General features: G+C 34.6%; 1 protein-coding gene and 2 non-coding genes across 13 annotated transcripts in view; all 3 read right to left on the bottom strand.

The window, feature by feature from the left end:
• LOC127800342 (pentatricopeptide repeat-containing protein At2g36730-like) overlaps positions 1-14,507 on the bottom strand; it is a 36,443-nt gene that overhangs the window by 3,932 nt on the left and 18,004 nt on the right. For 3 of the 11 annotated variants that reach the window (XM_052334899.1, XM_052334904.1, XM_052334906.1), the window contains exons 1-4: positions 10,590-10,787; positions 4,021-4,125; positions 1,911-2,214; positions 1,677-1,797 (exon numbers count right to left, since the gene is read on the bottom strand). The gene's annotated coding sequence lies outside the window, so the exon portion shown is untranslated. Of the gene's footprint in view, positions 1-1,676; positions 1,798-1,910; positions 2,215-4,020; positions 4,126-10,477; positions 10,788-14,507 lie in introns of those variants that run through there. The other 8 variants (XM_052334901.1, XM_052334898.1, XM_052334902.1 and 5 more) reach the window with 8 other exon arrangements.
• LOC127800832 (U6 spliceosomal RNA) lies at positions 4,158-4,260 on the bottom strand. The gene has a single exon (XR_008022861.1). It is a non-coding gene; the product is annotated as a U6 spliceosomal RNA (small nuclear RNA).
• On the bottom strand, positions 10,624-10,726 carry LOC127800927 (U6 spliceosomal RNA). Its single transcript, XR_008022912.1, has one exon. It is a non-coding gene; the product is annotated as a U6 spliceosomal RNA (small nuclear RNA).

Here is a 14,507-nt window from a genome sequence, read left to right as displayed (position 1 = left end):
ACAAGAGAGACAACCAAGATAGAATTATGATGCCATGCATAGTGGTTAAATCAAGAGACATGTCTTTTGATTTTCAAGGGACAAGACTATTTACAAAAGAACACGACTGTTACAAAGTAGTGCACCCCTTTGGTTTAAATGGAAGAGATATAACTTTTAGACAAACGGATGTCTATTCATCTATTATAAATCTCCTTCTCTCAAAATATACCTAGTTGTTTTAAAGGGAAATCTTCAGAAATTGCTGGCTACAGATTTCCATGACTTTGATAATTCTTGAGGGTGATCTGCTGTTAACCCTGCAACAATTCTAGTGGCAGCAAATAACACTTTAAATACAATGATTTATCACAGTCAAAGTCACGTTACAGAATTTCCATAATTTTCCCCAACAAAAACCCCCAAAGCTCGCTACTTGCATGATAAATTTTTGAAGAACAATTGTCAAGACTGCTGAACTAATCAACTAATCAATATAAATTATGAACTACACCTTCTAACCTAAGTGAATAGAAAAGGTAAAATATTCACATACGTGATCCCAATTTGTTGAATGTGTAAAACATATATTTACTAGGAAATTGAATACGATAGCATAATAGCTAATTATATGATGAATAGAGTGATTTGAAGAATCTAAAAGAGGCTATTGTTTGAACTTTAAAGTCCCTTAACCTCCTCTACTCACCGTTCAAGATATCTTCTATTGGTGATTGCAATGAGTCCCCAAGAAATAATCACCCTTAAGGCTTTATAGAAGGGAGACATTGCTTTTACAGTCTTAATCCCTATCTTGGTATTGGGGTTGAAAGCTGTGTGTGGCAGTTTGCATACTACACAATTGGCAAATTTCACTAGTCTCACTTTCTGATAGCGTTGTAAAAAAGACTAATAGTTTACACTACCACAATGGTGTTTTTCCAGCACTTAATTCCTGGTAGAGTTGGTGCGTTGATGTTGAAAGTGTTGTATCATCTTTCCTTGCTCCCTGTTTCCGGTATCATTGGCATGATGTATTTGGAAGGTCTATAAGGTTGTTCAGGAAAAAAATATTGAGAGGCAGAGAGAAATGTTGTCGCCAAGATTCTATCCATTTCTTATGGATTTGATGAGTCCTTGTTCTCTTCCAACATCCTTTCATTCTCTGAATAAAACAGTGAGAGGCCAATTTAAAGTCTATTTGTTGCGACCATCCTGTGCAGGGATGAATGCAGCTGACATTGTCTGGTCACTTTGAGCAGTGAAACTATTACAAAAGCTAATGTCTTACATGGTAAAATAATTGTTTCTAATCAATCTGTGTGGGCATATATTGAGTCAAAGGGCATGATTTCTACCAAGGAAAAAAAAACTGGTAAAGGCTGAAAAAGAAAATGCATGGAATAATTTTGCAGTAGAAATTTTTTGCACCTAGTGCATAAACAGAGTAGTTTCAGCAAAGATATCCAGAATCTACAGAAGTAAAATTTTTGAGTTATTGGGAAGATTTAGAACACCAAATGAATGTCAATTAACTATGATGATTTAACCAACAAGATAATAAACGACATACCAGTGAAAAAAAAATCTACATAAAAATAGATCATATACCCCAATTCGTGGGATTAAGACGTGTGATAGTTGTTGTTGCTGTTGTATAACAGTAGATTGTATGAAATGAAAGAAAGAAAGAGTACCTCAACTCAAACATGAAGTAAGCAATTTTATTTACTTCGACAGCTATGGCCACTTTAACCTTCGATAACAACTTGTGTGGACTTACAAAATTCCTCCACTAGCCTTTACACAAACGGATAGCTGCTTTGATTGGATACAGAAAGCCGGCACCATGTAAACAAAGAATACCCAGTTGTAAATTTACAATGGGAACTCTCACAATCAAAGAAATTATAGCACAGAAGAAATTTAACCTTATTGGGAAAGATACCCATCTGCCTCATCAAGTTCCTTCACACTTCACATAACCTGATTTGGTAATAAGAACTGAAATCCCTATATCTTGAATTTCTCTACAACAATTTCTGCAGTGACACGAAAGGAGCATCCATAGCGTACAAGACTCCTTGCTTTGGGAGAGTCGAGGGAGGATCATTTGCAAAGAGCCAGTTTTCAGATCTCGAGCCTTTAACCTTGCAGTCACAAAGGAGCAATCTACCAAGGCTTGCCCTTCTTTCCTTCAGAGACATAGTCACATAAAATTCTTGGTAACGAAACCTACATAAAGGTCACACTACCCATAAAACTCAAGCCTATCAAAACTATAAAACAAACCATATGGTCTATGATAGAATTAACTGTGCACGCTAAACATTCTACCTAGAAAGTAAAGGATATGAAGTACCGCACACTTCATGGACACAAACACAAATATGCATGACACATGTTGGACTTCCTATCTCGAGTGCCTAGGTAGTATTTTTTTATTTAACTCAGTTAATGCTGTGTCCAAAAATTGGATGAGCACATGACACATTTGAGGGTCATAATGCAATTTGAAAAACTTTTATTGGGATTCATCCAATCCAAGCAAATCTCCATCTTCTATCAAGGAGGCACCTTACATACCAAGGGGATACAAAGATGTGGGATATTGAGGGAAATAGTCTTATACTCGCTTCATGATGTAGAAGTACTTTGACATTTCTAAACTCTCATTGCATAAAGCAGAACTGTAGACATATTTATTAACTGATGGATGCAATGATAGTGAAGGCATCAAAGATCATAATAAACTACCTATCTTAGGTCATATATATGTCTTACAATTCAAAACATGATACTCTTTTTAGTATTCAAAACTTTCAATGTAAAACTCGTACTGGCTACAAAAAGATCCAAGAAACCAAATACTAGAATAAATTTGCTAGAATGTTGATTTAAACTGTACATCTCTATTCAAATCAATGCCATTCAAAGCATTAATAACTTTATCTGTCAAACTCCTGCTGGCTACAAGAAAATCCAAGAAAGCAAATGCAAGGAAAGGATAAACCATCTGGAGTTTGGATTTAAGCTTCATAATGCATGCTATCCTACAATTACATTCTAGGAAAATATGTCTTACTTTCTCATGTCATTATTTTTTGACTTTATTAAGTTCTTAAGCATATGATTGAGGGTTTAGAATTCATGTAGTCGACCCCCACCTAATGGGATAAAAACTTCTCATAGTTATTGTTAAGTTCTTAAATTATATTATATTAGTTAAGCACCAATAGATAAACTTGCGGTTGTGGTGAGATCATCACCGAATGAGTAGGAATAAGCACTATAGGCATATGTTCTGCTCATGCCAGGATAAACAGTTGACAACATCCCTTACTTTCAAAGACAATACAATGCTTTATATGCAAAGCCACATGAAAAACTAGGCACAAATTGCAAGTGATGCTACTTGTAAACTTCACCACTAGCCTGTAAAGCAACTTGACTGATCTAGTCCCCATTATCGTTAACAGTATACATGCAACCCAATGTAGAGAGGAATGTGCATTAACATCTGTTTTGGTTCACAATATCTGCCAAATCAAAATAACAACCACACAAATTTTTCCATCTATAGAAAAACATGAATCATCTATATGAATACTACAATGTTTCTGCGAGACATAGAGAGAGAGTCAAGGTAGAATTATGATGCTTTGATAATTGTGTTATCGAACTCATAATCAAACAAAAATAAAAAAATTAAGATTAAATCTACTAATAGATTATAAACAGTTAGACTGATTATTGTTTACAGTAACGTGATACCAAAACGAAGAAACACAACTAAAACTCACGGGGAAATTCTCCATTACTGATTCTTTGTTAAGAAAGAAGCTATTCAACGCCAACAACAACATAATCGGAAGAAATTGACTCTCGTTTCAAATAATAACATATTTCTTCGAAGAAAATAAATACAACAATTCCATAAAGCTATAACCTATGGTCGATTTCTGGAGCTTGAGTGAATTATTAAGCGCTTCTATCAAAGAAACCTTCAAATATCGAAACTACTTCGGATATAAAAATTACCTGAAAAGCTTTTCCGACGCCTCCTTAACGATCAAATAGCACAGCAGGTGAACTCCAATCGAATCGACACAGCGATCAACTCGCAAACGAAAAGCAAAAAGGAACCTAATTCGTGGATCGATGGGAACAAAGAGGAAAAAAATTTGGACCATTTCTCGATTTGTGCGTGTCATCCTTGCGCAGGGGCCATGCTAATCTTCTCTGTATCGTTCCAATTTTATCGGATGTCCCCGAAGGGACAACCTCTTGTCGCCGGCGACAACATATATAACGAGCAAAAATCCGCTAATTCCACGATGTGGGAAAGAGGAGTCATCCAAGAACAAGAAGACTAAAACGACACCGCGTAAGCTGCAATTGGACTCGTTCACGGTTTAGAAATTGGCACCATTTTTTATATACTTTATAATGATATTTAAATAAAATATTTTATAACTATTTACTAGCAACAGTAAAAAATAATTTATTTACTTATAAATATGATCTTCTCTCAATTTTTATAAAAAAAAATGTCTCATGTATTAAATATATTTTTTTAATTACAAATATATGATAGATTTCTTTGCTTGTGCAAAGTTTCAGACACGCCTAAGCAAAGGGCTACAGTCGTCCATCACCAAAGATATTATACTTAAAATATAAAAATAATTATATTTATTTTTTTATTTAATAAATTAATGTGATGATAAAATTTAAAGGACTATCTGTGACGCCCTGTTCCTATTTATGAGTGCCACTTGTGAACAATCAACCGAACTATTTACATGTTCGATCATTCGTGAAGGGCGGACTATATTTCAACACGAAATGTTCTAGGTGGAACTAGACTTCGTCATTCCCTTGCCTTAACCCCAGGATCCACTAATAAATTTGAGCTTTAACCATGCTATACTTGGCTAATTAATTTCCATTAAATTTGTTAGATCACCATTTTTTATCTATTTAATTTTTCTTCATTTAAAGAATTCCACCGGACTCCATAAAATTCACAATTTCAATCAACCCATTGACTTTTACCAATTTTGGAGGAAAAATTCATATAATTTAAATTTTTAAAAATTTTGGCATTTTTTCCCAAAATACTCAAATTTCTTTTTTTTTTTGTTTGAAAATTCATCGGGACCCAAAATCAACCAAGAATTGCTCCAAAATCCCTCAAATTTTCCAAAATTTTTAAAAAAATTTAGTCGGCGGGGCCATCTAGTGCGCTCGCCCGCTCCTCTGCACCCGTGTGCCTGCCGCGCGCAGCCACCCCAGCGCCCCCTGCCTGCTGCACGCGTACCGCCTGCGACTCGTTTACTTGACTCAAAAAATTTTCTTGACCTTTTTAGCCCAAATTTTTCAAATTTTTCCCACATCATCCAAACATCACAAATACCCACTTTTTTCACAAAATTTACAAAAAAATACTCATTTTATTCTTCCACAAAGCTTACACAACAAAGGAAAAATATTATTTCTTACACCCATTCATGATGCTTATTACAATATAAACAATACAACCAAAAATGGGCTTCCATAAGCCATACAATGGTCTTGGATCTTCATTCCCATGACTTCACATGTCATTCCATTTTTGCCTTGATTTTTTTTCATGCCTTTACAACCTATATGTGAGGGTAAAAACCTCATGAGCTATTAAGCTCAATAAAAGTGCAATGACAATAAGTATGAACATGAATATAAAATGTGATGCCAATACATGCAATGCAATAAAATTAGGGCTTTTACATCCTCAAAACCACCTTGGTTTGAGACTTAAACATATCCTACCCCACACAACCTTATGGTTATAGGTCATTGAACACAAACAACATGCCAATGCACACATATTTGTTCATGAACCATAGTTACAACCTTGCAAAGCCACCATTCCATGGGGCTATCCCTTATCTTAGCATTCTTTGAAACTTCAAGAACCTCCCAGTTTCATTTCTCACTCTTCTCTTTAAGAGATTTTTTTCTTCTTCTCTTTTCTTTTCTTCCTTCCATCTTTCATTCTTTACTCTCTATTGGAAGGCTTTTCCTTCCAAGCTCTTCAAATGGGAAAAAATTGAGCATAAAACTTTCTTTCTCTTTTTATACTTCTTTCTAACTTTTTAAGAATAAATCATAACCATTGGATTTATTTGGTGAGAATAAATCCTCACCCTCCAAACTAACACAATCCATGGTATTAGGACTTACTTAATATCCACCATTAGATTTTTTTCTCACTTTATAAGACAAGATCTTAGCCATCCAAAAGGAAGCACAATCCAAGTGCTTTGCTAGGTTTTATTTTGGAGATTAAATCTCCACCTTACAATCATCTCTCTTTAAAATATCTCCACCTATTTGGCAATCTATGCCAACTTCTAAGACTTAATGGTGGCCCTTAGATCACTTTTCAAATTCAAGAATTAATCTCATCCCTTGAATTTTCATTTCTTTCTCATTTAAATTAATGAGATTATTTTTCACCATTAATGCACGACTATTTTTATTTTTTATTTTTATTTTCTTTTAATCCAACACCATCATGCCTCTCATTAAATGCTTGAAAAACTAATATAATTTCTTTTGCATTTATTTAAATCTCTCCATTTATCTTGGACCACATAATGCCATGTGTTACTCTAAGACAACATACTTGGCTTCCAAGCTTTCATCTCAACCATCCATGTGACATTACCACATTAATTCACCAATTTAAGAAAAATAAATTATTTTCTCTCATAATTGAATATTCTCTATTTTCTCTATCTTCCATAATTTAATTCCATTATAGAATTTTACTCCAAATTACTAACATACCCTTTGTAAATTATTAATCCCATTTATCTTCACATAAATACAAAAATAAAAAATTAATTCACTTCCATACTTAATTTCACTTAGAAATTATTTTCAATTTATCAAATTACCCTTTATTGAACTTCACTATCCAAATTATCAAATTACCCTCATTCTCAAGGATCTAACACATTCTCATGGCATTTTTTAAAATTTCTCACTTCCTTTCTCATTCTTCTAACACCAGTAACACTGGGTGTTACACTATGGTCTAAGTAAAATTTAATTAAGAGCACTCTTAACAAAGACTATAAACCAATCAATTGAAGATAATGTCAATATATATATGATAAAAGAGGCACTTGAAACTAAATTCAACTTTTGTCCAACTTCTTTATTTCCTCTAGTTTTCTTTCTTCCCTACATTTTTTTTTCTTCTCTTATATTTTGATTACAATTGTATATATTTTTGTACTGACTTAAATGTCATAAAGAGTTGCAAGAACACTCGTGAGAAAGACTTAAAACTAAGAATGACTTTGCTTAGAATGGAGAATAGATGAGGATTTCCAAAGTGTTGTTGTAATCAGGGGCGGAGCCAACATAGGCCCAGTGCGGGGCATGGCCCGCATTGAGGCCTGGCCACAAAATCTGCAAACCCTTTCACCCTCATTTCCTTTTTCGCTCAAGCGCCCACAGCCAACCGTCGCCTACATTCTTGTCCTTCGCTCTTGCTTATGTCTGGCTCCATCGCTCGCCGGCTCCACCTCGGCCTCGCTCTCACCGCTTCGGTCGTCTCGTCGCTCACCCTCGCCTGCTTTCCCCTAGGACCTCGGTCTCTTACAGTCTCGATCTCACTTGCTGCTGCCTCTCTGAGCTCTCTCGACTCTCTCGCTGCCTCATTCCGTCGCTCGCCGGCTCACCCCTCCGGGCTCCAGCCCTCAATCACTTGTTGTCGCCTGCCTGACTGCCTCTCCGGCTCTTCGTCTCGAACTCTTGGCCCTGCTTCACATAATCAGTGAGCAGCACAACAATAAGTTTCTGCTTCACTAATTTTTGTTGTAAAATTCAAGTTCACTAATTAAGTGAACTTGAATTTTGTTAACTGATGTTGGGTTAATTGATGTTAGATTTCTCAAAAATAAGTTTGTTAATGTGATGTTAAAATTGATAAATAAGTTTATTAATTGCACAAGCGCACATAATTTGATATTTTGATTATTGGAGCAATTGCACAGCACACATAATTTGATATTTTGATTGTTAAGTCAATTGCATAGGTGCACATAATTTAATATTTTGATTGTTGAATCAATTGCACAATATTTTGATTGTTGGATTAATTACACATAATTTATATTTAGATTGTTGGATTAATTGCACAAGCGCACATAATTTGATATTTTGATTGTTAGATTGATCACATAATTTGTGAATTTATAAATTTGTGCATTCTCTAATTATCATTTGTTATATTAAATTTGAAACAGTCATGGCCGTTGGTTGGTTGTAAAAGATGTTGATAGGGAAAAATTAAATAAATTATGTTAATTTTTAATATATTTATATTATTTTTTATTTTTTTCTTTAATAAATTTCACCCTGAAAAAATTTCCTAACTCCGCCCCTAGTTGTAATTACTGAGGAGATAGAGATCCTTCGAGCCTGATTAGTGGCGATGGCAGAGATCCTTCAAGCTTGACTAGTGGCGATGGCTTATGATAGTACGTAGAAGGGAGATTCAAATGAGAAGTGGACTTAATCAGACCAATTTTCCAAGATTATCAAGTACATGTCAAGCATAGGGAAAACCTTTTCCCACTGAGTTAAGTCTTCACAGTAATCTGAGCATATAAAAACAAGTATGTGAGTGGCCTGAATCCGGGATTATATGGGAAGATGTAAATGGTTATCATAGTTGTCCTCCTGATAAGTGTGTATGTTACAGATGATTGTTGCATGGGGAGACCTAAGATTAAGGGCATCAAAAATTGAAGGCCTGAATGGCTGTGTTCAGGGCTTGTCAAATGCAATACCTACAATGAATGGCATCAGATAAGTCATTTACTCCTTCCCCTCTTATTTTCCACGCTTTGTAGGCTTTAAACCACCTTTTAAGTTAAAACCATATTTCTTTTATAGTCTCATCACTCTTTAAAAACTCTATTCTATGATACTTAAAAAGCAACTTTCTTCCAAACAATTCGATTTTACAACTAAGGAAAAACTAGTTGTGCCCATTCTTACTAGTCATGGGATATGGATGTCATCAATGAACAACTTTTCACTTTGTGTTTGATTGAGTGAGTGCATCGCACAATTACTACTAAAATGGACATATTTTTTTCTATGAAATTCAAATTATAGAGAGGCCAATCTTTTAGAAACTAGACTTCCTTTTTCATCATGTGGATTTCCTTATAATTTTTCATGCCTTCTGCAATTTTCAGAAACTTATCAAAGCGCACTGATGCATAGTCATGTTTCAATTCAAACTATCTAGACAAGCTTTACGAGAAAAATCATATATAATTTAAGATATAATCAACTAATAACAACCCTATCCAAGCACAAAACAGTAGCATTAAACACCATCACATAACAACTATGTACAAAAAACAAGAGTTCTCTATTACATAAACATAAATAGAAATCTTTTAACAAGTCTTCGAGCTTGAAATCTCTTTATAAGCATCTAAAACCATGAGTTTTGAGAGCTTGATAAGTCCAAGCTCCCAAATTATGAAATGTCTCCCCTGATTGCATCCTCCACATTTTTGGAGTCTCTATGACCAAGGGCGTTTGGCCTTTCAAAGATGGTAGCCCCTAACTTTGAGTATTTTTGTCATGAAATCTTGCACATCGATCTCTTATACATTGATAGTGACCCCTAACCTCAGACATTCTTATCTTGAGATCTCACATTGATTTTTATTGATGGTGGCCCCTAACCTTCGGCATTCTTATCTCAAGATCTCACATGTATAAGTCTAACATGTTCTTATGACATTTATACAAAATAAATAGGTGATAATGCACCCAACAAGCAAACCAACAATATGTCATGCCAATGATCCATGCATTATGAAGTGGGGTAGAGGACTAACGAGGGTAAGCTTAGGAACTAGTTAATCTCAAATAATATTGCATTAACATCTGGTATGGCTAACAGTATCTGCCAAATCAAAATAACAACCACACAAATTCTTCCATCAATAGAAAAACATGAATCATCTATATGAATACTACATTGTTTCTGCGAGAGAGAGAGAGAGGGAGAGAACCAAGGTAGAATTATGATGCTTTGATAATTGTGTTATCGAACTCATATTCAAACAAAAATAAAAAAATTAAGATTAAATCTATTGATAGGTTATAAACAGTTAGACTGATTATTGTTTACAGTAACGTGATACCAAAACGAAGAAACACAACTAAAACTCACGGGGGGAATTCTCCATTACTGATTCTTTGTTAAGAAAGAAGCTATTCAACGCCAACAACAGCATAATCGGAAGAAATTGACTCTCTTTTCAAATAATAACATATTTCTTCGAAGAAATAAATACAACAATTCCATAAAGCTATAACTTACGGTCGATATCTGGAGCTTGAGTGAATTATTAAGCGCATCTATCAAAGCAACCGTCAAACATCGAAACTACTTCGGATATGAAATTACCTGAAAAGCTTTTCCGAAGCCTCCTTAACGAACAAAATAGCACAGAGGGTGAACTCCAATCGAATCGAATCGACACAGCGATCCCACTGGCAGACAAAAGGCAAAAAGGAACCTAGTTCGTGGATCGATAGGACAGAAGAAGGAAAAAAAATTTGGACCATTTCTCGATTTGTGCGTGTCATCCTTGCGCAGGGGCCATGCTAATCTTCTCTGTATCGTTCCAATTTTATCGGATGTCCCCGAAGGGACACACCTAAACTGCTGTCGCAAACATATATAACGAGCAGAAATTTGCTAATTCCACGATGTGGGAAAGAGGAGTCATCCAAGAACAAGAAGACTGAAACGACACCGTGTAAACTACAATTGCAGCTGCCGTGCAATTGGCACCATTTTTTATATATTTTATAATGATATTTAAATAAAATATTCTATAATTATTTACTAGAAACAGTAAAAAATAAATACAAAAATTGATTTTATAAAAATAAAAAATAATTTATTTACTTATAAACATGATCTTCTCTCAATTTTTAAAAAAAGGTGTCCCGTGTATTAGATAAATTTTTTTAATTAAAAATATATGATATCTTTGTTCAAAATTTCAGACATGCCTAAGGATAGGGCTCCAGTCATTCACCACCAAAGATATTAAACTTAAAATATAAAAATAATCATGTTTATTTCTTGATTAATACATTAATGTGGTGATAAAATTTAAGGGACTAGGGTCTAAGTAAAGTTTAATTGAGAGCACTCAAATTAAGGATAGGAACAAATCAATTGAAGATGACCCAAACTAAGTCGATATATGACAAGTTGCACTTGAAACTAAATTCAACTTTTGTCCAACTTCTCTATTCTTTTTATTTTTCTTCCTTCCTTGCATTTTTTCTTCTTTTCTTATATTTAGTTATAACTGTATATATTTTTGTATTGATTTAAATGTCATAGAGCAATTACAAGAACACTCGTAAGAAAAGCTTAAGTAAGAATGACTTTGCCATGGAGAATAGACGAGGATTTCCAACAGTGCCTTGTTGTAATTGCTATGAAGATAAACTCTTCTGAGCCCAAAATGGTAGCATCAAATACTATCACTTAACAACTATATACAAGAAGCAAGACATCTCTATTACATGAACATAAATAGAAATCTTTTAACAAGTCTCTAAGCTCGCAATCTCTCCATAAGCATCTAAAACCATGAGCTTTGAAAGCTTGATAAGTCCAAGCACACAAATTATGATAATGCATCCCTCGACTGCATCCTCCACATTTTTGGGGTTTCTATGATCAAGGATGTTCGAACTTTCATAGATGGTAGCTCCTAACCTTGAGTATTCTTGTCTTGAAGCCTTACACATCGATCTCTTATTGACAATGACCCCTATCTTTAGGCATACTTATCTCTAGATTCCACATTGATTTTTATTGATGGTGGCCCTTAATCTTGGGTATTATGATCTTAAGATCTCACACATAATTCTGATATGTTTTTATGACATTTATACAAAATAAATAAGTGATAATGCACCCAACAAGCAAACCAACAATATGCCATGCCAATGATCCAAGCATTATAAAATGAGGGTAGAGGACTAACTAGGGTAAGCTAGAAATTAGTTAACCTTAAATCAGTGAACTTCTCACTTTTAAAACAACAGTAGAAACCTAAGAAAAGACTTAGATTGTCATCTTAGCTAATCATGATAATAAACAATTCATAATAAAGTTAGTCTCACTATCCTGGTGGTGAGGGATAACCTAACCTTAAAAGAATTCTCAAGAATATTTCCTAAACCTTATCCTCTCAAAACTCACTCTCCTTTATTTGCACTTGCACTTTGATTTGCACTTCCACTTACACTTACAAAAGGAGAAAAAAAATGAAAGGACGAGAGGGGTCACCTCCTCTTTATATTGCATCCTTAATTTTTTTTTTCATTTTTTCCCTTACAATTTCTAAAATAAGAGAAAAAGGGGACACTTGGGTGTGGGAGGAGACAGAAGTGGTCCCTTGGCCATTTGGCCAACAAGAGCTGCCCTCGTCAGTGGCGATTGGCTTTGCCAAGCCTATGCTTGGGCCTTGAGCTAAGCAGTGTTTGCCCATTGACCATCTTTTAATTTTTTTTTTACTAGTACATATATATGTAAATCAATCCTTGTATTCTTCCTCTACTTTTTACATAACAATATTAGCAAATAATTTCACCATCTCTTAATTCTAATTTAACTTCTCTCTTAACCCAACTCAAATTAAATTAAATACTTACCATCTAAAAAAATTCACTATTCAACCCGTAAGTCATCTAACAAGTTACTTTTACTCGTTATAAGCTTGGTTCAAATCATTTACTAGCGTCAAGCTTCTTCTTTTTTTTTTTTCTTCAAAAATTAATTCTTTTCTAATTTATTACATTATTTTCAAATTAAAATAAAATTACAGGTCGTTAGAATACCTCTTTTAAGGCATTGCTTGGATGTAGGACCTCAAGTTAAAGGCTATGAAGTTTAGAAACAACTAATAATCATTTGCAAAGAAGATATGATGGCTCCTTAAAGGTATTGTTGATCCATAATTAGCATGGTTTGTTGAGAGTTATCCTAAGAAGGCTCATTAATGGTGTTGATCGATGAACATTCCTGCTGGGCCCCTAGGTGGCAACATACAGGCCAGCTAATTAGTCTTAGATCTATATATTATTTATCATCTTTTATATGTAATGTTAACTTTATGTAATTAATGACATCACACACTCAAGAAGAGGATGAATTGGGTATTTATGAAAAATTTTAAGTTTGTGGAGGTAAAAATTATTCATAAAAAAGTAAAAATAGTTAATTTTTCATTTAAATAAATTTATGTACACTTTTATGAATTGATTTAAATAATGACAATTAGAAAATAGAAAAAAAATCATTTAAATCGTACAATTAGAAAAGCTCTTTCTTTCACACGCAGCAAAGGGAAGAGAAAATTAGATATATGCACACATAAATAAAAAGGAAAACAAATAATAGCAATGGCATTGACAGATTAAGACTAGGGAACAGCTTAACAAAGGAAAGGCATTTTCATCTTTTACTTCAACTAAAACAGCCATCGGCCACTATCGCAAATATATCCAATTCTCCAGTACTCTTCTTCTTATCCAGAATAATAACATTACCAGTTTGGCAAAGACAAATTATGCTTATTCCTTCACTCCACTCTACAAACCATCCATACTAAGGCTTACTACTAGTCAGTCAGCAACAAACAAACATTCCAAGCGCCAAGGGGGACCTTTTTTTTAGTCTCCCAAGCTTGCGCTCTGCACAGAAAACAGGAGAAACAAACGCACTAACATCCATCACAAGATGATCTACAACTTATACTACCAACACTTGCCCCTGCAGGAGAGCTGGGGACTGCACTTTAAACACCTGCTTGTTCACAGAGATCTAACAACTCCAGGGTCTGCAGAACCCACAAGACAGTTTCAGTTTCAGTTTCACCACAATAAAAAATATCGATACAAGGAAAGACAAAGAACACTGGCATCCACACGACCCACAACTCAAAACTGGACTTTTCATCATACCTCGGGAACTGAGAGCTCGAGTCGAAACTTGGGGCCATCATAATGATGCAAGACTGGCCTGAAAGCATCTTCCTCCAAGGCCTTGCACTCTTCTAACACGGATTCTCACCCAATTCAGCAGAAAATGAAAACAAAAAAATCAACAGTTTCACTTGTAAAGAGCCCATTTCCGTAAAACACCATAGGAATTGCATAAGACAACACAGCACTTCAATTTCAGGGCTGCAGAGTGCAGTATCACTTGGAGAGAATCAACAATCCACAATTACAGTTCTTCACAAAGTCAGGTTTTACCTGAGCAGGGAACCTTGATTCTCCCTTGCATTTCTTATCTTCCCAAGCAGTAGGGTCAATGTTAGAACCCCCAAAGCTCGCTGCCTGCATGATAAATTTTTGAAAAACAATTGTCAAGACTGCTGAACTAATCAATAAATTCTAACTTT

Source organism: Diospyros lotus, chromosome 4 (assembly GCF_014633365.1).
Source record: "Diospyros lotus cultivar Yz01 chromosome 4, ASM1463336v1, whole genome shotgun sequence".
NCBI classification, from domain to species: Eukaryota; Viridiplantae; Streptophyta; class Magnoliopsida; order Ericales; family Ebenaceae; genus Diospyros; species Diospyros lotus.
Note: the sequence above shows the minus strand (reverse complement) of the source record. Positions and strands in the feature narration are given on the sequence as shown.